The 25132-nt window shown below is 36.0% G+C and overlaps 1 long non-coding RNA gene across 2 annotated transcripts in view; it reads left to right on the top strand.

The window, feature by feature from the left end:
- Window positions 1-9067, top strand: part of LOC116997196 — a 43771-nt gene extending 34704 nt beyond the window's left edge. The window contains exons 4-5 of one of the 2 annotated variants that reach the window (XR_004418121.2): window positions 3462-3594; window positions 6354-9067. This is a non-coding gene — a long non-coding RNA (uncharacterized LOC116997196). The remainder of the gene's footprint in view (window positions 1-3461; window positions 3595-6353) is intronic. The other variant, XR_004418120.2, reaches the window with a different exon arrangement.
- Window positions 9068-25132: the final 16065 nt, after the last annotated feature.

Below are 25132 nucleotides of genomic sequence, written 5' to 3'. Positions count from 1 at the left end.
TCCCTTAGGTGTTTTCATGGATATTTTATAACCTTTTCTACTTGTACTTCAATAGGTTTTGTAAATCATTGGTGTTCTCTGATTCCCTCCACGTAGCTATAAACATAAATCTCCCATCCTTGAGTCTGTGCTGGCTGCTTTTGTTCTGCTCTTATAAATTTTGCTGTACCTTACCCTGATAACTCCAAAATGAGGGTTTTTTTAGCACAAGGAATCAGAAATACTTCAAAGAAAATAAAAACAATGTATTTAGTATTATTGATTCTTTCCTTTAATTAACTGAAGTTGATCAGCTGGTTTATAAAATTTGTACAAAAAACAGATGAACTGTGAGTAATTCAGAGATTGGGGAACTGATCCTCTTCCTTCTGCTCAATTCTTCCTCCATTTCCCACATTTCAAAGCACTGATTTGTCTGTGAATATAAATTAGAGAAGTCTTAGATATGCTCAGAGTCACAACATCATGGTGTAGCAGGTGGTGAAGATTATTGGTGCACTTCCCACTTTGGCAATCTCCTCTCACCTAATCCAAGAGGATAAATGAAAATCAGGGTGGCTGGGAATCAGGCCCCAGCTTCTCATACAGTCAGTAAATACCTAAAGGCTGTCTTCATGTTTGGGGTACCGATAACCACAAAATATTTTTTCTCATAAAATTTACATTATTGTCTACTGCTTCCCATGTCAGAGAAATACCAAAAGAGAAAATGTTCTTTCAGCAATTTTCTCCCCAGAACTGGCTTGGAGCCAAATGTTCACAGTTCCACATTAGCAGCAAAACAAGCTGCCAAGCATGTCTCCTGTTTCAAGAGGGGGAAGAGGAGTTTACTTTGTATTTCTGCTCTCAATCTGGATGACTCTTGACTGAGCATAGAGGAGCTTGTCACCTGGGTACTCCTACTTCTTTTATGACTGTCTGGGAATCTGGCAGAAAAATATTTACCTGTTTCCAAATCATGAGCGTGATTTGTGGATTGTGGTTTGTACTTTGTCTTTTTACACCAGGTGCAATATACTACAGCCCTCTGTGCTTTCCCCAGAGCCAATTGTGTCATTACTCATCTCAGTAGCAACGTAGCCCAAGGAGCACTTAGAGGGTTTAAAAGCAGTACTACTCAGACCAGAAGGATGGTTTTCCACCCTGTTACAATGTTTGGCACACTTGAGAGGCATGGGAGGACACGGTCACTTTCCACCTAAGACCTGGGCAGAGGACCAGACCAACTCACAGTTTCCAGCTTGGAGAGCAAGGAGAGGTCACGGCGCTGGTTAGCAGTGCCTGAGGCACGCAGCAGACAAGTGACCTCACGGATGTAAGATTCCTCTTCTTCCTAAAATGTTCCTGCTCCCAGTATCAAGAAACCCAGACAGCAAACAAAAAGCTGCCAGTAAGGTTTGTTATGCAATGATAAACAGATAGCATGTGCTCTCAAGTATTTAATAGGTCTGAACTGAAATATCAGATTTTCCTCATCATTTCTGATCGAATTTCATACCTCAAAGGCCTCAACAAGGCCAGAAATTCAGTTGACTGGGACTTTTTACTATCAGAATGTTATTTTTAATAAATTGAACTCTTATTTAAAATTTGCAGAAGTAGACAAAACATTGATTGCTTTTCCTGTATCTTCTTGTGTCTCAAAAAAATGTTGAGCTTTTGTATGCTTTATTTTTTCTCAGACCTGACAAATCTTATGCCAGCTTACCCCAAGGGGGAATATTTACCTGTTATATTGGGAAGCCTGGCAGCTTTAACACGTTACTCCAGTGTCTGCCTCAATTATTTCTGTGGTTACTGGACACATTTCAGATAATTCTTGACCATCAGACCCTTATAAACTTACATTGCTTACAAAGTTACCCAAGACAGTATTATTGCAGAAAGATTTAACATTCTCCAGACAGAGCACATTAGCAAAAGGTGACTTATACTTTTATAGGCATTAAGAAAGAGACTTGAATAAAATAAGAACCAGTTTTCAGTTCAAACTTTGTTTTCAGAATTGAAATTAGTTAGTTAGATTCCCAGTACGTAATTTTATTGGCTCTTTCTCATTGTCCTTTTATAACTCTCATAGTCCTCCTTCCACTTCAGTAGAATATTGTTTGAAAAAAAATGGAGTACAGAGTGACTTGAAGTTAAAATATTTTTCAAAGACAATGTTTGTAAATATGCTGGACATAGACATTAAACCTCTCCATACTCTTTTTTCCTATTTGTAAATGATCGATTGTCTAAGTTCAAATACAGGTAGGGAAAACAAGAGAGAAATTTGGATAACCTAAAATGGGAACCAAAATGTAATTCACATAAATAAAATTGCCATTAAGAATGCAGAACGCAATACCCACTTCCAAACTTTGATTGATAACTACAGGTCTGGGCAGTTTCACTCTAACCATACAACTCCTTCCCCTAGACCTCACTGGGCTGTGGGTGGTAGGTGGGGTGACACGTAAATTTCTTAATTATATGGGCAAATCAAACTCACATTTTTGTCACTGAATTTGGAGTTCTCCATCTATTGTCACTGAATGTTGATAGCAGCCTCTGACTGTCACAGAGTACTTTTGTAACCAGAGCCCTATCAGGGAAGTTTTCTCCCCTGAGTCGCCTAAGAGTGGATATCTTCCACTTCCCAGGAGAAGGCAGATATGGAAAATTAATTCTAACTTAGGTTGGTATCTAAGGGTTCTGACTGAGATTTTCCTTCTGCTCTAAGGCTTGAGCACCCACCTACAGGTTAAATACCGAGGTGTTAGACATAGTGATAAATCTTTGCTTAACTCAGACCTGAGATACAAACTGCTTTGACTGTGTATTGTTCAAAGACTGGATCTGGATCACGCATTTTTAAAAAAAAAAAAGTTGATCTTGCCTTTGGTATTCAAACCCCGAAAGTGGGGCTAACTTCTCCTCCATCTCTGTTACCGTAATTCTAGACTCAGCTTTGATTGAGCTAATGATATGACCCATAACATTACAGAAAATAGGCATGGCATGGAGATGGAACTCCCTGGAACATAATTTACAGATAATCAATGTATGGAATTTAACACTAGTATAAAGTATGCAATTAAGCACCTTTAAAAATCTGATGTGCAATTAGTAAGCATTTCACAGTAACAATCAATAAAAGTAAGTGAAGCTAACAGTTCAGAGTAATCATGTATCAGCAAATCAAATGCAGACTGACATGCTATACCAGAGTAATTTATTTCTGCTATTGATTTCAGGGGAGGTTTTGTCTGATGACCTACATATGCTATGTTGAATTTAGTCCACAGAGATTAACAGCCATAGAGGTTGACATAGAATCAAATAATCAGGTTCCAAACAAGCATCGAAGAGTGAATTTTTATTTCTGAATACTTAAGTACTCAGGAACACATTAGCAATCAATTAACAATGGAGGGTCATTGAAAATATATTTGGAACTTTGGATTTCTGTTTTCCAGAAAGTCAGAATCCCAGAACAATCTTCTCCTGCAGCACTCCACGTGTTAACACAATGAAGCACTTTGTTTGCTTGTTGGTTTGTTTGTTCGTTTGAGTTTTCTTCTGCTATCATATTTGATACTTTGTTTGAAGGTAAGTAAAGAGAGAACAGAAGAATCCATCACCTTGCAACTGAAAATTGTCAGAGCAAGTTATACTTTTTGTTCTGATTTCTCTTACATTTAAGTTGGCAGGCAGGACTCACTCTCCACCCACACTAAATACAGGAGTATGAAACTGGCCTAAGCAAAATAACTTGATATGAACTCTGTTGCTCTGCGCCCTTTCTCTCACCCTTTGGACAAGTGGTAGCCTTTTTAAACTAGAAGAGGGTAGAGTAAAAGGAAGAATTTTTAACAATGAGAATTTTTTTACTAGGTGAAGCTCTTGCACAGGTCACCCAGAGAGGTGGTAGATGCTCTGTCCCTGGAAACATTCAAGATCAGTTTGGATGGAGCTCTGAGAAACCTGATTTAGTTGAAGATGTTGCTATTCATTGCAGAGGGTTTGAACTAGATGGTTTTATAATGGCTTCCACCACAACTTGTTCTATGATTCTTTCTTCAAAATCTCCCTTTTTTCTTCCATTTTATATATAGGTTGCTATTCTTTTAGACCAGGAGACATCATATATAAATATGACAAAAACCTGTCAGAATGAAAAAAAGTTTGTAACTGCTACCTTAAATGTTTGCGCTGAAAGGAAATTATTTTCTTTGATATGTTATGCAATGCTGTGCCTGTAATCACGGAGTTTCAAAATAATTTCTCCAAGAGTAAACCATAAATGTATTTGGGATCCCTTCCACATCCAGTTAACTGAGGATTGCAATTAACATTGTCCAAGTATTAGCCTTGAATTAAATTTGTGTTTTATTTAGGATACTTTTCTCCTATCTAGCCCACTTGTAGGAGCAAGATGAACATTTAAATGCAGTTATAGAATATGTAGAAAAGCAAGAAAAAGGAGGGGAAACAAGAGGCACAGAAATTCCTACAATAACACCATAGCAGCCTTCTTTACCTTATAAGAGTATTGTGCTGAACTGTCCATAGCTTGCTGTATGGATCTGGAGCCTAAACGGCTTGTGGCTACTCAAGGATGACCTTAAATTTTTTAAAAATAAATTATGTGCAAGGGATAGAGTGGAAAACAATAGAAATTTTAAGATTTTCATGGCTACATAACATCAAGTTTTTTGACTTCCCTGAAATTCCAGACAGAGAGCAATTCTATTCAGGCTGTATGATGTTGCCCTGCAGCATGTATTAGAGCTGCCACTCTGCTGTTTCACTTTTAGTGCATTATATATGTGTACAATATAGTTCTGTTCCCTGAGGTTAAATTTTGCTCATTGTACAACCAAGACCCTGAGGGCAAACATGAAGTTGAGAAAGTGCTATTTTGTCAATTTTGCTATGGAACTCTATCAATACAACCATATGAAGAAATTCTTGGTTTACTGTTCTTGTCCATGTGTTCTTTCTCTGAAACAGATTATTTTAATATTGTTAAATTTAAAAAGAAAAAGAATTCAAAATTAATCTCTGAATAGCATTTTCATGTTGAATGAAAAAAAGAGATAAAGGGAAAGACAGAGGACAATGGAAACAGAGATCAATAGCATTCTCTAATCTACAGTAGACACTTTCTGCATGACTGAGTGCTGCAGTCAGGACTAGAATCTCTGATGTCCATATTCATTATACATATGAGTTCAGTTCAGATACACAGATTCAGCTGTTTAGATGTGTTTGACAAAGTTAATCCTTCTAAAATTAAGAGTATAGACTCCTGTGCACTGTATTAAAAAAAAAAATGGTAAGTTGGTACTAACCTAGCCCTCAGCCATGTCCTTTTACAAGAGTTTAACACATACAGTACTTCTCATTTATGTCTTATGCCCCAGTGGTAAACAGAAAACATCAGGCCTTCTAAAATTATATTAAAGGTTAGCTAGTGCCACATCAACAAGAGTAAGTCATAAATAAAATAAAAGGAACATGATGGAAGGAATCAATCTTTAGATGAAGGGGCAGCAGACTTCTGTCATGTTCAACTGCAGTACAGATAGGGGAAATGGGGGCTGTCCAACACAGGGCCAGGAGGTTTTCAATATTTTATGTATAGCGTCTGTAATTCTGTTACTGACTGGACATAAAAGTTTTCTTACCAATCAGAACTTTGGTAAGGAGTGTGTCTATAATAGAAGGAAGGTATGTGTTAAATACTAAATTGTTCCAGACCTTAGTCTATAATCTAAGTGTCCTAACCTGAGGCTTTGAAAGGTTGATTTTTTTAAAGTCTCCTTTTTCCTTTTATGTAAGTGAGCTAACCTTTTTGCAAAGCACTCTAACAGCTTACCTTGAACTATGTATTGTACATAAGATGTTACTATGGAATTGTTCTTTTGAAAACCAGTTAATAGGAAATAAGAAATCTCAGATACATCAGTCATTTGGTCTGTGTTATTTCTTCGGACTTTCAAATAACACATTTGCTTCCATAAAAATGGTTAATTGTTGTCATTAAGAAAAAACTTTTGTTGTATCCTAAAAATCCATGGCTTATGTATGGCCCCATGATGAAAGGAGGCATACAAAGGGGATCAGGTGTGACAACAGTCTTGTGGAGGAGCAATGAAATTGTTTTGACTATCTTATTACCTAACCAACTCTTTGCAGTATTTAATGTTACACATTTGAAAGTCTGAAAGAAAAAAAATACTGAGAAGATTGGAGACGTAATATATAAAATTGACTCTTCTATACTCCTTACTTTTTTTTCACAGTAGTGTAACTGAATATTATTGCTAAATTTATTATGAATAATTTACGAACTTCTCTTTCAGGAAACATGCAAGGTATTCTAGTGGAGTCCAAAGGAGTTTTTTTCTCTACAATGTGTTTGATATGTCAACAGAAATTCCTCACCAAACATCAGACCAAGGGAGCAGCTTTTCATCACCTCAAACTTCTGTGGTAAAATAACACATGTGATATCAAAAATAATATCATAATAAATCTTGAATAGGTATCTAACACCCAAATGCATGTCAGAAGCTCTTTGCTGTTGTATATCTGTGGGAGGCTCCACCAGCTATGCCTTGTACATAGGGAATGCAAAAAAAAGTCTGTGGTTACCCTTTCATTTGTGCCCTCAGAAGATAAGCATCCATAAAAAGCTCTTTGATCCTCTGGATTTAGATAACAATGTTGTAATTAATTAATGAATGGCTATTTTTACAATATAATTGACTTATGTCCCCTTACCAGAGTCAGCTGAACACCAGTATTTGCCAGCAGTCAAAAATTAATTTTGCAAAACGTTAGAAAGATATTCAGGTTTATGTTGAAGGATACTAAAATTGTATCTGTTTATGGCTACAAAATTCTTCTGTACTATTTTTTTTTCAAACTGACTTAATGTTAATGTAGAGCTGAATCTCCAGAATTTTTCAATAAACATTTCAGAATGTCAAAGATATTTGAAGTGATGTCATGGAACAACTTGACATTTCTTAGCTCTATATGGATTAAAACTGAGATTAATGTAAGGGATGAATCAATATGGACCAAACCATTAAGTGTGCCTTATAAAAATTAATCTGCTGAAATTGAAAATACACATTTAAAGTCCTACTAGCTTAAATTTTGCCTAATGACAATTCTAGCTGCTTCCAGAAAGGGATAGTTAGTAGATGAAATCAGAATTGAGTTTCAGAATGTTGCAATTGGAACCAAAAACACTGAGGAAAGGGATTTGTGTGAAACAAGCCACTAAAAGAACCAAGGCACTGCATATCCCAACTCTTTAAATTATTAAGTATTACAAAGGTGAGAAGTTAATTAATTAGACTCTCAAAAGAAACAATATAATCTCACCAAACTCTTCACTCTGACAATACTCCCACTGCACTATCTTGTAAGATATTTCTTTTCAAGAGAATAGTCAGCACTTAGACAAAAGTTTCTTTTAAAAATAAAACTGAAATCAACAAACTAAGGATTTCAGGGCCATGGAAAGTTAAATAAAGCCTGAAGAGTTTACAAATATTAGCAGCAGTTATTGTTTAAGATAGTGGGAAAGGTTAAGGAAAACTATATGGATGACAAAGATAAAACCTTGCATAATTAAGAAACAATTTGCATAACCTGGTAACTATTGAGATCTGATTTCTCTCTCGGTTTATTTGGGTTTGTTTTTTCCCAGGTATGACCTTGTTTTCGCCCCAAAAAAGCAATTATTGGAATAAGTACTAGTGCATGAGAATGCTAACAGGACAGGTAATGTTTGGTGGAGTAAATAATGGTTTCATTTTGAGAATCATGACAGATTTTAACTAAATTCTAGAGTTACTCAAATGTATATAAAATGCTTTTTTATATAAACTTAACATATCCAAATGAGGAAAAATCTTAAAGCAATTTGATTGTTGTATGCCTACTGTACTGAGAAGAACCTACAAGGTATTATTTGGAACCAAAGCAGGAGGGGTTTTTTTTGCACTCTTTTGGAGTCAGGAGTTTTGTATTTTTACTCTTTAAATATATGATATTTATAGAAGTCCTCAAATCCTTCTGGGTCACCCCATGTTGATCTGAGTCACAAGCATCAGTGCAAACAATAGTTTATCCAAAATTTATATTACTTCAAACTAGCACCATTGATCCTGACCCTAGGAGAGGCAGAATTGGGACTAAAACTGACAAAGAAATGGCAATCTGGGCAAAACCTCTGGTGACCTGTGAATGCATAAGATTTCCAGGTCATTCTCTGTCTGTCAGAGCAATATAGAAACATAGCTATGGTTACATAATTGTTATAGTGGTCACCTTAGGGTCTCTTTTAGATAAAACTGATGCAAGCTTTGCAGATACATTTCCTGATTAAACACACATAAAGTCTCTTGAAGTTCGGGATTTCAAAAAAATCTTTAACATTTTAGGTTTTCATTACTAGAATTGTTGATATCATTTCAAGGTAAGGTAATAATGTAATTTGTTCATGTAAAGTCAATATAATCTCATTATAACATTGCTGTTGATTTTACCTAACGTTTATAAATCACATCATAATGGAAATTAAGTCATAACTATAGAACTTTAAAAAAGAATCAATATCTCCTTTTTGTTATTAATTATTTTCAAGGAAAAGAAAATTTTCTCTAGACTTATTTAAAAAATCTTTTTTTTTTCTCTCATTTAATGTTGCTGCTGCCTTTGAATCATTAAGACAATTTCCTTGCGGGCCACCATTCTCTGCTAAGTTCCATCAGGCTGTAAAATCCTGTAAACTAAGAGTGTGGTAGAAATTTTTTTTGTTCTGTTGCTGTTCTCAAAAAATAAAAATAAATAAATTTCAAAGGTTTAAAATTACCACCTCTTCTACAAAACATAAGTACAGATGTTTTGAAAGTTTCCAAGAGTGACATGACAAGCACTTGGGTTTGCTTATTGTTTTTCCATATTCTGTATCAATGTCTATGTGCATAATTTTATACATGCACTCTCTGCTTGTTTCCTGTTGAATTGAATTATATGAAATAAACATTGGATATAGCAATGTTCTCTTCTCGGGTTTTTACTGTCATTCTTTGTTGTACATAATTATGCTGGACAAGGACTCTCACTGATGTACAGAATGTACAATTCAAATTTTGCTCTTTTTCCTGGATCAGAGATCAGATATTAACACAGATCCTTGTGTTTGAGATAAGTGGGGCTGGTAAAAACTAGTGAAATATTTTGCCCAATATAATATTTTGAGAAAAATTTCTGAAGACCATATGAAAGACATGATGATCCACTGATGCAGTTAGGTGAGACAAATGCTGCAAATGTAAATTAATTATCTTGGTAGAAACTCTAGAAAGACTAAATTCCAAATACAGATATTAAAGAAAAAGTCTTGGTACACAGAAATAATCTCAAAGTTCTTTTGATAGCGTGAAATTCCTTAGCTTCACAGATGCATTATACCTAATTTAGATTACTTTACATTTGTGTGCAAATGTATTGGCATTTCCATGTGTTAAAACATACCTAAATCCCAAAGAGATGACAATCTCAAATGTCAAGAAAGATAAAGTGAGAGTAAAAGGAAAGGTTATTATATCTATCGGTACGTGCCTGAGGACTGAGGCACCAAGAGATTGCATGAAGTCAGACAGGTCCCTTTAATGACAAAGTGAATTGATATCAACTTGTCTGAAGTCCTGAAAAGTACCTTAATTATAATCACACTTCTTTTTTTTTTCTTTTTTTTTTTTTTTTTTTGCCAGTATTACCCATATCTTTGTGCATGCATGCATATTCCTTATATAATTTCCAGGGAAAGTTTTATGATGCACAAAGAGTTTTATTCTTTTTTTTTGCTTTTAATACCTACACTCAAAGTTACCACTGATGTCAGTAAGCAAATATACATGTAAATCTCCCCTTTCCCAGTACTGATGACAGAACTAATGCAAAAGTGTATTCTACTTTTTTCACCTCAATGATTCTGTTTCAGATGTAGCATAAAACAAATCTCTGGGACTGGAATAAATCGAAACAAAATGGAAACCCTACCTTTTCCAAATAGCTATTAGTCTATTTTACTTTTTATCTATTCTCAGAACTAAATTTTTTGTTTTCCCCAGAGAGGTAAAAAGCATAAAGCAAAAAACAAGACATGCTTTACCCCACTAGAAATCCCACTTTACAGCTTTACATTTCTTTTGTGTTTGTAGAGTTTATAATTAAATGTTTCATTGCATGAACTGTTTCCCCTGAACCTTTCAAGGTGAAGTTCATGCTATGCTCCACTAGATTTTCTTTTAACTTCCATTTGTTAAGTATGAGATTTCTCCTAAAACTCATTGATTAAAATCCTATGCTCTGCAAACTCAGTCACCATCTTATTTAATTTCACCCTATTTTGGCCCTTAATTTAACAACTGATTTAATGTCTTTTTCTATATGAGACAATACAGCACGGATTTTGAAACACAGTTCCTGGAAGTGAATACCCCTCTTTTCCTCTTGCCCCACACACTTAAACACTGCCTAGGTATATCTTTATGAGAGCTTTGGGATTATGAAATGTCTATAAAACAAGGGAAACTAATGAGATTCAGATTTATAAACATCCAGCCATGCAGGTGGAATCTAAGGGTCAGTTGTCTCCAGCTCTAGTATTCACACAACTTCTGTTGATCATATAGTATTTCCAAAGGAAAGAAGTAGGAGGAGATGGTCATGTTGTATAACATGGTGTGAAAGCAGGTCTGGAATGTTCTGTAAGCACCATAGTTTACAGAAAAAAATGCCTTGTAGATCTCCCACATAGATCTCTGTGCAGTGACCAGTCATGTTTTCCTATGTGTGAGGTGCTTAGGCCTCCAGCCCTGTCTGAAACACTGTTTTTTCACAGCAGTGTAGATGTACCAAATTACTTCATATTAGAAACACTTTTTCCAGTCTACTTTGGAAATGAATTAAAATAAGCCATGAAGAAATTTGGAGAAAAGTCACCAGGGAACATAGCACAGAGGAATTGAAACTTGCATTTTAGCTTTCCTTGGAAATATCTTATTCTGCTACTGGCCAGATAGCTAAGTATTTTCTGAAACTGTGCAGAATACAGAATATCTGCAGGCTGATCACAGATTGTCTTCTTCAAGAATTTTAGAGGCAACTATTTTCTGCAACTATTTTCTGCTGTATCTCAGCTCCCAGTTGACTCCTTTGTTATTCTCTCAGGATCTTCAGGTTTATACTGATATTGAATCATTTGTTATAAACTGACATACAAAAAAGCCCCCAAACAAAACCAAAAAATGCCTCTAGAAGGTCATAATAAACTCTGCTTTGTTGAGAAAGGTGAACTTTAGCTCATTTGTAAAGTACCACTATACAGAAAGCAATAGAGTAAGCGAATTCAGCTGTCACTTGTGATTAGGAGTTTAGGCATCATTGCTTGAAGGCTGAACATGAAAATGCTCAATGCTGATTAAATGACCATAATTCCTCAAGGTTGTGACATATCTGAGAGCTATGGGAAACTGTGATCAGAAAATCCAAGCAAAAGAATCTACAGTGGAATGGGATTGTATTACTCTCTGCCAGCCCACAGAAAAGATAAACAAAAGAGAATCTCTAGATATTTAAAATGTCTGATTTCTGATTGTGTTTTGAGATAATGTCAGTTCATTTAAAAAAAATTTGATTTGCTATTGCACTGGAAAAGAAGTACTTTTCACCAATTGCTCATTATATTCATTAGCATCCTTAGAAAATAACTGCTTGCAGTGGAAATTTGGAGCTGGCATCATAACACATCAGGTGATGCTTGCTATTGCTGCTGGCCTACATGCCTTCCAGGAATTCTGGATTTGCACCTAAATACTCCAGCCAGAAATCAACGTGACTCAAATCAAACAATACTGAATAGTCATATTGGCAGTGCTGCTCAAGTGAAGCTACGCTGCCAGTAGGAATAGAGCCAGTGGGCAATCACAGAGACAAATGTTGGCTTTAAATCTTGCCCTTGAGGATTGAATGAGTCCTTTTACCTTGGGAAGATTATGTATATTTTTTACACAAATGCCTTTCTAGCAAAACCAAGAGAATCCTAATAGCTCTACTTCACATAGCCCAAAGCTCTAAGCATTTAGTAATTTTCTGAGATTAATTCTGAACAGCTTCTTAATTTCCTATTCATAAGAAATGTTGATTCCTATCCTACTTGCCCTCATTTAACAGTACTACTCTGATTTAGACCATGAGTTGTTTTCTTTTTTTTTTTTTTTTTTATGTGTGTGGTAATGTAAAACTGTCTTTAAAAAATAAATCAGGAGCATGGGAGGAGATAGCTGGGTTTAAATTTATGGGTCCCTGGTTGATCCTGAGTAGGTCAGAGTAATCACAATATCTAAGCCCCTGCAGCTCATTTGTACTTTGCAATCACAAAGTCTTGGTGAGTAAGTGGTTTAGGGAGACACCTCAGAGAAGGAAAAGACACAAATTAATGTAATAGCTTACTGAAACACAAAACTGAATAATCGTTCCTGTCTTTCAAGAACTGAAAGAGTTTGCATAAGGAAATGCTTTCCCTTTATAGGAAACTGCTTTAGACTGATTACTCTAGAGATTACTGATATCAAGACAGCTAAGGTATTGAAAATTCTACCAACTTCCTTGAGGTAGAAGAATCTTCTAAATTCTCGATTGAGAAGGATAGCATGTTATACATGGATATGGATCCACCTACCTAAATCTTGTGGTAGTTCTCAATCCTGTATCTTGCATTGCTCTTGGATGGAATATCCATTGGTCTTGCTAACTTAAGACTTACCTTTCAGGAAAATAATATTATAATATTATCAATTATGCTAACACATAATGCTAGCTTGTAGGAAAGCTCTGCAACCTTCTTTCTCCTCTAAGACTGTATTTAGACACATGGAATGATAAGGTGAAAGGAAAAAAGGCAACCTGATTTTGTCACCTGGAGTTGTATGTGTGCAAATACCTGTTCTCCAAAAATGCTTGTAGGTTCTCAGGTCTTTATAGAACCTTTTCATTATAAAACTCTACCCAGGCTCTGGCAAATGCTGTTACCAATGCCTTTCTGTATACATTTTGCTTGCTATTAGATTGTATGATCTTTATAGGTTTTTTACACTTCCATTTTGAAGCATCTAAATTCTACCCACTGGACCACCAAATGAAAATTATAGATATCTGGTTTGGACCTTTGGATTCTACACCATAATCCCAAATCCAAATGTCATCAACTGACAGGGATTCTTCTTATTATCTATATACAATTTAATGCATGTAGCAAGTAAAGAAGGATCATAGCTTTAAAAAATCATAGCATGACATAAAGCTACACTGTCATCCTCATCATTGAGTCAACTTTAAAAAAATCCATGTATTTCACTTCATGATACACAGGGTGGCCGGTTGGAAGAATGGTCCACATCGTGTTATAGAATCAATGACTCTTAAATGCTCAAATGTGATGAAATGGTGTAAGAATAATCACAAACTGTCAGAATTCACAGTTGTTTCTTTGGGGTCTTCTTTATGGTTGACATAAGTCTTGTTTCAAATTCTCCTGAGCCTGCTTTACCCCTTAAACCTTGTCTAGCAATTTTTCCATCTTCAGATGTGTTGGAGGGGTGTGGCTAATGCAAGGGTACTTGTGGTTAGAGTAATCCCAACTCTTCCCAACGTGTAATACAATGTTAGAATCTCTGGGTTTTCATGTAATTTTTTTAGGAATTGAATGTCTCTCCTAAGTCTTTCTTCTGCTTAGAAATGGTGCAATGATTGTATTCCTACTTCTTAGAGAGAGATGTCATTCCTTTACTCTTTTGCTTGTGAAGCAGTCTCCTCTCTCTGCCATTGATTTGAGCCATGAGTTGGAATGTATTCCAGCGAGAATCCATGAGTCAACAAAAGTACTTCAGCTCTGATTGCATGATCAAACCAGACATCCTGTCACAACTGTGAGGTTTAGACTGATGATACCTGGTACTGCCACTGCTGCAGGTGATCTCACTATTCTAAAAGCAAACAAATAAAGAATTGTTTATACGAAGGGATAAATCATTTGGAAATTCTTTGGCCTAAGAATTTTTTTTTAAAAAAGACTGCTCCAAATGTTTGACAGTCATTAGAAGACAGGTCTCTGACAGAGAAGCAAAATGAACTAACAGCATAAACTGCCCTGAGGAACTGGGAGAACTAAGAAATTAATGTTCTGGCTTTACTGCAATGCAAGAAGTTTCATGACCAGAAAACACCAATTCTCCGTGTAGCTTTCTGCTATGTTGGAAAGATTTATTCTGGGTGATATCTGAGGCAGGTGTGCAATTACAGTCCATCAATGAACTGGGAAATGCTTCACAAGAGCAAACAAATAATGCTATAGATAGAAATATTCCATATTTCTCTAACTTATTTAATTTTTAGTTTTTAAAAGTGTTTAGCATGGCATTCTTTAATTAAACTTCTGAAATGCCTCCTAAACTAATAAATAAACTGAGCTCAATTTTAGAAAGGGATAACTAGGATCAAAATATTAGTATGATTTACCAAGGTCATACCATTTATCGAGGCAGGAAGAGAGTAAAAGTCACTAAATCCCAAAACTTTGTTTTTACCACTGGTGTCTGTGTCCTGTATTAATTTTTATCTATTTCATAAACTATATTTGAAATGGTTTCAGGAACCACTGGAACCAACATTACAAACTCAACAGAAATGTAGTCAAAATGTAATTTAGTAAAGGAAGTCAGCTGGAATGAGTCAGACCACAGTTCTAACTCAGCCTAATTACCTGGGTTGTTTTCCTCTGTTAGCAAAGAGCAATGATAGGTTTCACAGGAGTCAGATGGCAACTACAAAAATAGACCTTGGAATCTGGAGTCAGAGAACTCAGTGTGGCAGCCACTAGATGGCAATGAGATTAAATGCTGCCTGTTCCCGTGGGTCTGGCTCAATAGTCCAGCTCCAGCTGGGGGAATTGTCGCACACCAGTGGTACAAGTGGTCCTGCTCCTAAACTGCAATGGTATCCTCTGGTGTACAAAGGAAAAATGGAAAATGCTTCACAAAAGCTTACAATCAAAGCATTGGAAACTACAACAGGATGTTGATCTAACACAATTACATGATTGATATTTTGTAGCCTAAATGTGCACAAAGCTTGTGCAACTAAAGCTCTAAGTGGGATGAGTTGCATCAATTTTTTTCTTAGATAATAGGTTGAGGACTTGTGCTCAAACTATCACAGATTTTCTGTGTAATGTTTGTCACCTTATTTACGTGTGGACATATGCTTTTTCCGTAAAATTCTCAGCTTGATTTAATGGTAGTCAAACCCTTTGTTTTGAAAGTGGCCTGTTTCCAAGCCAACACCCCTGTGAACAAAAGCTAGCAAAAGTGTTCTAAAAGGAATAAAATGAAAAGATGATAAAATAAAACCAAACTCCAAACACACAAGAAAAAAAAAGAAACAGAGAGAAAAAAACCAAGAACATTCTGATTTTTTTTTTAAATGCAAGATCAAATTTTGAATACTTAACAATTTTTTTTTTTTTTTGTCTTAAGGAAAGAATAGAAAGTATAGTAAAACTCTCAAGCTCCCACTCTCAGAATCTGGTAATTCTTTCAAACTGTTTATATTTATATTTCCAAAGACTGTTAATTTTTTACAAAATCCAGCTGTGCTACTAAAATTGAAGGGGAAAGTAAGGTTTTTTCCCATTCTTTACCCCTTATAAGTGGCAGCTGCATTCTGAATCATAGTAGCAATAAATTTTGTGATCCAGCTCAAAATTTCTACCCTTACCACCACCCCCAGTGAATTTGAAGCCTGAAGATCTTTCATAAGCCTAATTTATGGACTACTAAAAGGCATTTTTGAGCCAGAAGTAAAATATATAGGGTGGGAATCCTTTGGCAACTTGGTGCTTACCTAAAATGAATAGAGAGTTTTGGCGATATATCAAATGCAAACATCAACTTTTAGCATCAAAGGACAAGACAATGTCTTCTTCTGACCAGAAAAATGGTGGGCTGAACATATTTGTAGTACTTCATATCTATTTTCTTCCTGGATTAACCTCTTCATCCACAGAGTTGTGTCAATTTTTTCTTTCTAGCTCTTAGGCTTGTTTCTCAACACCACAATTTTTTCCATGTCTCCTTGTCATCTTCAACAGAATTATGGTCCTGGTGAAGGTTCTCCATAGGAAGACTTTGATGTCTAACAGGGACAGCAACTTCTAAAAAAGTTGCTTAACATAGAGGACAACTCATAATCACTGCATAATTTTCAGTCAATTTGCCTGTCTCTTAAGCTTGAGGTACCTGGCTGATTCATCATTCTTACAAACAAGGGATGGAGAGAGGAAACAGGATGGCTGAGCTGCCACCATCTGTGACAGCACGGCAGCAATGCTGCAGCTGCTGATTCTAAAGGGAGGCAAGGGCTAAACCCCACTGCTGGTAAATCTACATCTGCAAAGATGGCATTTCCACATGTACCAATAATTCATAGGTGCAATTTTTATGCCTGCTTTGGACAATGATAACGCACTACCTTCCTTACCAACAATGGGAAAACATAAATGAAAGAATTCACAGTAAGCATTGAAAAGCCTCAGTATTTGCTCCCAATCCCTCTTTTGGCTTGAAATTAAATAGTGAGATTTTTTACTGCTTTATTCTATAACTGTATCTACCTGTTTCCCTTCCCTTCCCTTCCCTTCCCTTCCCTTCCCTTCCCTTCCCTTCCCTTCCCTTCCCTTCCCTTCCCTTCCCTTCCCTTCCCTTCCCTTCCCTTCCCTTCCCTTCCCTTCCCTTCCCTTCCCTTCCCTTCCCTTCCCTTCCCTTCCCTTCCCTTCCCTTCCCTTCCCTTCCCTTCCCTTCCCTTCCCTTCCCTTCCCTTTTTCTCTCATAAGTAAAGTAATGATTCTGCTACAATGCTTTGCCATAGTGATGTGGAAATTTAAATTAAAATAATATGGTCTCTTGGCTAGCTTCTGAGACCAACTGTCTGGATTTTTTGCTAATATTCAAAACATTTTCTCTGTCTTCTAGTGTTGCGATTTCTGTCTCTGCTTTATCTGTACAATGAAGATAGTAATATTTCCTGGATGCATAGGGAAACTATAATGCTTAGATCATTTGTTAGAAAAGTACTTTGAGACCCAAACAAAATGTAAAATATTCCTTTTCAAAGTGACAGTGTAATTTCTTCCATCATTATCGATGTCTCTGGAGTTATTATAAATCAATAGCTGAAAGGGAAAGAGTATGAGAAAAAGTTATAGGAAAATAAACATTGGGAAAAAAAAGGTAAAAAAAGAAAGAACAACAGAACTGTTAAATGAATAAAGAAGGTTTACTTGAATTCTTAAAGAGAACTATCTGTACTTACGTGGGTGTTTCATCAAGGGGTCAAGAATAATATGAAAGGAGCAAAGACAAATTGGAACTGTAGAATAGTAGTGCAATAAACCCAAATAAATCAGTTTTAAATGACCAGATTTGTGATCCTCCAGAGAGCACTGTTGCAAGAAATCCCAGTCTCATCTCTTCCTGCCCACACGCATTCTTTCTAATAAGATCAAGAAGACACAGGCAGCTCCACGGCCTATTTGAGATTTATGCAGCTATCCGAAGGAACAGGCCCATTTTTCATTCATCTTAACCCTTCCCCTGCCCTCTCCCTATTCCACTCAAACAAACCCAAGCAATATAATAATGGCAACATCTGCCATGCAGTTATGCAGCATGAGATCTGAAAACCTTTGCTTTCCTGCTGTGTATCTCCAGAGCACAGCGAGAGGTTTGGGATTCCAGATGCTGGGGATTGTCATCATCATCAAGGTAATGTAAGATCTACCATATTCCAGAAATTCTGGATAATTTCACAGATATCCAGTGAGGAATTTTATCTAACACTGATAAGAACTAAGCTGCTCTTCACCTCTAAATATTTTTTTCACGAACATTTATATTCTTATATCAAAGAATCAATAGTAGTAGGTAATATAAAAGACAAATTCTTTGGAAATAATCAGGTTATCTAAGATGGTTCATTTCTGTGAAGAGTAAGCAGCTTATTCAATTTATTTTTCCAAGCTTTTTTGAGACAAAGTATTTTTTAAAACCTCATTTGACTGAAATTTATTCATCACTGTATTAATAACCAGCACATATGGCTGCTAATTTGCATTATGTCATCTGGTGGATCAAAATCTAGGACCATACTGATACAACTGACTTAAGCCAAATTCCTCTATATCAAAACAACCAAACCAAATAAAACCAAAAAAATAACCCTGATTCTAAATTAAATGAAAGACTAGAGATTGAGAACAACTTCCAACTGAGACATAAACTTTCTAATTTAACATGTCTTTCTGTCTAAGAGTTTGCAAAATAAATTTTGCTTTATGTCTGACCTTCTTCAAAGTTTCCTCTTCCTTGAAATATATAAAAAACTGAAGAAGTCTCCTCCTTTGCTAAAGTTCAGTACTAACTGGTGATGTCTATTAAAAGAGAGATTTCTTTCATTTGTGACTAAAATAAGACCTTGCCCAAATTACTCATATTCCTTCCAGCTGTTTCTTTCTCCTCACCCTCCTGATATGTTGCTTTCCTTTTTCTTACACAGTATCTGACTACATTGGAACAGCAAACACTGAAGAAATCTTGCTCTTGTTGTACATGATATGACTTAAATGAGGTCTTATCAGATCCTTGTGTCTCATTTAATTTCAAATCAATTTTGGCTAAAGACAAAATTGTTTGGCAGAACCTTACTCAATCCACCAAAACTATGACTATCTCAGAAACAGTTCTGGTAATAGTATAATCTGGTAATTTATATTATTGTCATTTTCTATAATATTTTATGTATCTCTCGACCTAAACATTTTAGTTTACGGAAATGACAGCTAAAAAATAGGAACAAAAGAGAATAAGGATAATTAGATCAAGATGCATCCAAGGGCAAAATCTGTTGAAAAGACTTCAGATTTAAACTCAAGTTTTGCAAAGCAAGCATGACATGGGAGAGAAGAATTCAATGTCAAGAATTAAGGATGATTTATTCACCAGGCCAAGAGGGAGGCAGAAAAATGCAGCAGCTGTATGTTGTACTTTCAATGACTGTGAGAGAGCTGGAGAAGAGAACTAGCTTGAGAAAAGGGTAGTAGAAATCCACTTGAGAGTAAAAATACAAATTTATGCACTGCAGTGTCATGTAATTAGAAACTAAAGATACTGGTGTGGCCTACTCGTCAGAGTGAAAAAAAACAGTCTCCCACCACTGTGGGATTGCTATACTCACACTGATCTGTCAGATATGAGTGAAATAGGATGCTCATACATTTTGCTGAGTTCTCCTCTGTGTCAGTATATACTGCAGACACAACGTGTTGGAGTCTTGACACTGTTGTTTTCTTCATATAATTTACAGATCTACATTCTATTCTCAACTATGTATATTTTTTTTTTTTCTCACTGCATGCTTCTTTTGCATTGAAAAAGTCCAAATAAGGGTCTTCACTTGGAATACTGAATTTATGTGTATCCTAGGCTTCCAGTCCATGCAGAGATATCCTCCCACCACCACTGTAGATGTTCTTCTTACCTCTTTACTAATCAGCTATATTCTAAAGCACCTACTAATGAAAAATGTGCAAAAAATCATGGTTAAATTTAATGACATTAACAAATACTTTGGTACAGCCAAGAGAGAGAATTAATATAGACATCAGAAGTAACTTTGAACACACAGAGAACTGGAACTAGTCTTCTGCTCAAAGAGCTTCAAAGTTTTATTCTTTTAACATTTGGTCTACAGGGTATCTTTCTCAAGAGGAAGTTATAGGTACCTAATATTCTCAGTGAGGCAGACATTTTACTATCATGTGAAAACATACACACAATCTTCATTGCAACAGGTTAATCTTCAAAGGTTCAGAGATCCAGTGCAGATGCTTACAAAAACAAACTCAAGCTTCTGGTTTAAAGTTTCTAGCAATCCTGTGGGTAAAAGTTACCTTGAATGATTTACAGTACTTCGCATTTTCTTTCTGTTCAGAAATACACTGAAGATAGCAGCATTTGCTTTCAGCTGAAACCAAAGCCAGAAAAACTGGCTAAATCTCTCTGTGAAAGCCATAAAAGTCAGAGTTCAGTCGTGTGAGGTACTGGCTCTGATGGCTTCCTGTGAGATATAACATTCCCTCAGTGTAGTCAGTGGGAACCTATGAACTCAATATTATTTTGTCTGATTTTCAACTGCAAACATTGCAAATTAAAGAAGGTAAAACTCCATTAAATTCAGGCAAAGTCTTCTTTGTGTCAAGTTACTTAAAGCTATTGTTTTGAATGGAAACTGAAATGGTATAATTTTTGTGATAAAGCAATTCATTTTGTGATAAAAAAATTCATTCTGGGAAAAAAATGGTCTTTTTTTCATGGACCCAGTTCTCACCCTTCTTGAAAGTAGTTTTCATATATGAATATTGCAAAAAACTTCTCATATCAGTTAAATGTACATATTTAATTCCATTTCAGTCTAAAAATAGTAATGGGAACCAATTTATTTTTTAGTTTTATCTGTATGCAAAACACATGGATGCTGACTGGAGTTTAACAACCATGTTTGGGCTTCAGTACGGTTTTGTACAATCTCAGTGGATCCTGATTCCATTCTTGGAAATTAAGTAAAAGGGACACAAAACAATATTCCAGTATTTTTTAGGAAGATCATATGCATAAGTGTATTATGACTTAAAGATTCAGGAACCAGGATTTTTCTTGATGATACCAAGATAAAACATTTCTGCATTAAATTGAATAAATATTAGAATTACTAAAAAAAATATGTCAAGGAAGACCCTGAAATTATAGGTAAAATAAGGAGTGCAAGTATGTTTAACTTTTGGTACCTTTTTGTTTTGTTTTGTTTTGTTTTTTTACTCCACATCACTTGGCTTACAAGTTTAAGTTTGCACTTCAGTAATGCTGGGAGTAAAAGACAGACCTTTGTCTGGGATGATGAATTAAAGATTTGAGGAAAGTATGAACATGAACACAGGGAAACCACTCCTTTTATTAAGGGGTCATTTTATGGACCATATTGCTAGTGTCCAGAAAGAGTTTAATGCCCCAAACTCTGTAACTCATATTCAGCTCAAAGTATTTCAAAACAGTCTAAAACTTTCAACACCCAAATTATGTAAAGTGTTTAACTAAAATCTCTAAAGGGATCTCTAAAAATATTCCAGGCTCAATACATGCATGTGATTGAGATTTTCCTGATAATGACTAATTTTCAACAGTATTCTTGATATGTATTTGTTATTGAGAGAACGCTGGTCCTACCTGTAAATGTATGCTTTTTCTTTATATTTATGATTTGTACTTACTGATACATAAATGTGGTCTCTCATCAGGTTGTAGAAACTTGAGTTTAGGCAATTTTTGTTGTCCTACATTTAAAATTCCATGAATTAAAGAAGACAAGGGTTCAGAAGACTCGTCACAAGCAGATCAAGTAGATTGGTAGATTCCTTTTATAGTGGTACCATAGTTTTGAACAACTTTTTTATCATCCTTACCTAGCCCTCATTTTTCAGCTCTATCATTTCCCATCAGGGTAACAGGTAGTTTGATCTCTTGCTATTTTTATTCTTTCTACGTAAGTCGGAGAAGGCAACTTTCAGGCAACAACAGTATATGATTCTTTGCTGAATAATTCCACTGAGGCTGAGGTAATATCCTCAAAGATTCCTGAATTAGTCTTAAAATATTTATTTTATAACTAAATTATGAGTAAGTTTGAAAGCTTCTGAGTCTTAACCATAAATGAGGGAACAACACTGCTTACAAGATACTGATTCATTGATCTTATTCTTTCTATTTGATAGAGATTTCTGATGTCATTTACAAGTTACAAGATTTTTGTGTGTTTTGCCCCAATTCCCTGTAGGTGGTGTTTACTTACAAATCCATGATATTTTTAAAAAATATGAACAGCTTTTCAGATTTATCAAATTACACCTGAATATGATTTGCACATTAGTTTAGAAATAGATAGTCAGTTAAGAAATCTTCAAAGTTTTTACTGGAAATTATATTTTTCTTGCATATTTTAAGTTACCACTTAAAAATGGGTAAGGTAAAATTTAGTTTCAAAGTCTGTTCAGGTAGTTAGTGGAGTAGTAGATTTTTAGAATAGGAATCAAATGTAAGGGAGAGAGTATCAATCCTGTAATTTTTGCTATTACCTATCACTGAGGATTATTTTGCTCTGCTATAGCTTGGTCCTAGCCTGCCAAAGTAATTTCAGGTAGTTTCAAGTTCAACATTAGGTAGAGTGCATGTAAACAGTTTGACAGATCTGTTTAAATAATTTAACATCATATTTAAAATTTAATGTTAACAAATGTTTGTCCAGAAATATTTGAAAACACTTTGCATGAGCATTTAAACCAGTCTTACAGAATGAACATGAACATGTCACAGCAAATCTATCATAGAAGGTGCAGTAGTTCAGGGTAAATTTTTTTTTTTTTTTTTTTTTTTTTTTTTTTTTTTGGAGAAAGCTCATTTTTAGAACTTTATCTTTTGTAGCACTTGTCTTTCTCAGCTCAAATGCTTTTATGATCTATGTAATGCCCCTGATGCTTATCTCAAATGGAATTGTCTGAGCACTGCCAGGACTGAGAGACTCAGAAAAATATATGGTTACTTGTTTCCTCCACACCCTCTTCAAACTGAAACTGAACCCTGTGTCATCTTTTAATGGAAACTTTTTGGTTTGAGTTTGTTTTTTTCTTGCTCAGTTGACCACAGTGCATTCACCAGGTTATAAAACACCTTTTAAAAGAAACATATGAGGCTATATCCACTGAACTCTAGCACCATTAAATATTTATCGATACAATAGTGCACATTTCAGTGTGAAATAAACATCAGGCTCTGCAAATTTAATAGTTTCCAGTGGAGAAAATAAAAAGGATCAAAAAGGAAGAGAAAAGAAAAAACCTCCCAGAGTTTCTGTAATCTCAAGAACTTGCCTTAACAAATAAATAGTTCATGATGTGCCAAAACTGAATTGCCACATGATTGACCACATCCTATATTGCACAAGGAAAAGGCTGCTGTTGTTTTTACAAGTGTGTTTAATTCAGAGTTTGACTTCATTGTGTAAATACTATGGAGCTCGCTTTTCAAAATTAACCTTTATTATAGATTAGCTGTAGACAGGGTTGGAGGGGAAAGGAAGCACAGAAATTAGGGGACAGGAGCACCCCAGAAAGTCTTAATCCCATATTTCCTGAACCGAAATTGCTGAAGTCTAAAAAAATGTTCTAGGGGACTTAGAACAAAGAAATATATTTTAAAAACTGCTCGCTCTCACATCTGAAAAGCAACAAGGAAAAAATACTCTCTCTATATATACATGTTTGCACTAGGCAGTAGATGGAATTTCCAGAGTAGTAGATAAATATATGTTACTAAAATCCTACTGCAGTGGAAAAAAATTTAGATTCATTCTTTCCAATCAAAACATTCAAAGGATATTTAGCAATTTTGAATGGATTTTCAAAAAAAAAAAAAAAAAACCAAAACAAAAAAATGTAGATTCTTCATTTTGGTGATAGTATCACAAACTCCTTGAATTGATAATCACAGAATTATAGGTTGGAAAGATCTGTAACATCACCAAGCCAAACATTAACCTTAATCATGACTTAAATTACCACTAAACCATGTCCCTACGTGCTGCATTTACCTGTCTTTTAATTATTCCCAGGGATAGTGATTTAACCACTTCCCTTGGCAGCCTGTTCCATTCTATCAGTGAAGAAATTTTTTCTAATATCCAATCTAAACATCCCTGGGTGCTACTTGAGGCCATTTTCTCTTGTCCCGTTGCTTGTTACTTGGGAGAAGAGACTACCCCACCTGGCTACAGCTTCCTTTGGGCAGTTATAGAGAGTGATAAGGTCCCCTCCGAGCCTCCCTTTTTCCAGGCTAAGCATTCCCAGCTACCTCAGCTGGCCCTCACAAGACTTGTGCTCCAGACCCTTTCTCATCCCTGTAGTCCATCTCTGACACAGCCCAGCACCTCAATGTCTTTCTTGCAGTGAGGGGCCCAAAACTGGACACGGGAGTTGAGGTGTGGCCTCACCAGTGCCCTGCTCCTACTGGCCACACTATTGCTGATCCAGGCCAGGATGCCACTGGCCTTCTTGGCCACCTGGGCACTCACTGCCTCGTGTTCAGCCATGGCTGTCAGGATGCAACTCCATTCACCATCACTCTCTGGGCTCAGCCCTCTGCCCGGCAATAAGTGCGCCCATCCAGGCCAGGAGCAGCCAGTTTCTCCAGGAGAATGCTGTGGGAAACAGTGCCAAAGGCTTTACTGAAGTCTGTGTAAACAACATCCATAGCCTTTCCCTCATCTGCTGAGCAGGTCACCTTGTCACAGAAGGAGATCAGGTTGGTCAAGCAGTACCTGCCTTTCATAAACCCATGCTAGCTGGGTCCAACCTCCTGTTTGTCCTGCAATGCACTCAAGATGACTTGCTCCATGACCCTGGCACCAGGTCAGACTGGCAGGCCTGTAGTTCCCCAGATACTCCTTCCACCCTTCTTATAGATGGATGTCACCTTTACTAATATCCAGTCAGCTGGAAGCTGATCAGGACTCCTGATAAATGGTAGAGTGACTCATTGAGAATTTCTACTGGCTCCCGAGCAGTCTTGGGTGGATCCATCAGGCCCCATGGACTTGTGCAAATCGTATTTATGTTGCAGGTCATGTACAATTTTCCTTTGGGCTGTTTCATTCTGCTCCTCATCTCTGTGCCCTAGAACACGGGCAAGGGTGCCCAGAAAACAACTGCTCTTGTTATTAACAACGTGAGACAAAAAAGTTTTAAGTAACTCAGCCTTTTCTTAATCATTAGTAACTATGTTTCTCTCCCACTTCAAATAAAGGCTGGAGATTCTCATTAGCCTTCCTTTTGTTGTCAATGTATATATAGAAACATGTTTATTGTCTTTGTGGTAGCAGCCAGATTAGGTTCTAACCGAAC

The sequence above is a fragment of the Catharus ustulatus genome, chromosome 6, assembly GCF_009819885.2.
Source record: "Catharus ustulatus isolate bCatUst1 chromosome 6, bCatUst1.pri.v2, whole genome shotgun sequence".
NCBI lineage: Eukaryota > Metazoa > Chordata > Aves > Passeriformes > Turdidae > Catharus > Catharus ustulatus.
Note: the sequence above shows the minus strand (reverse complement) of the source record. Positions and strands in the feature narration are given on the sequence as shown.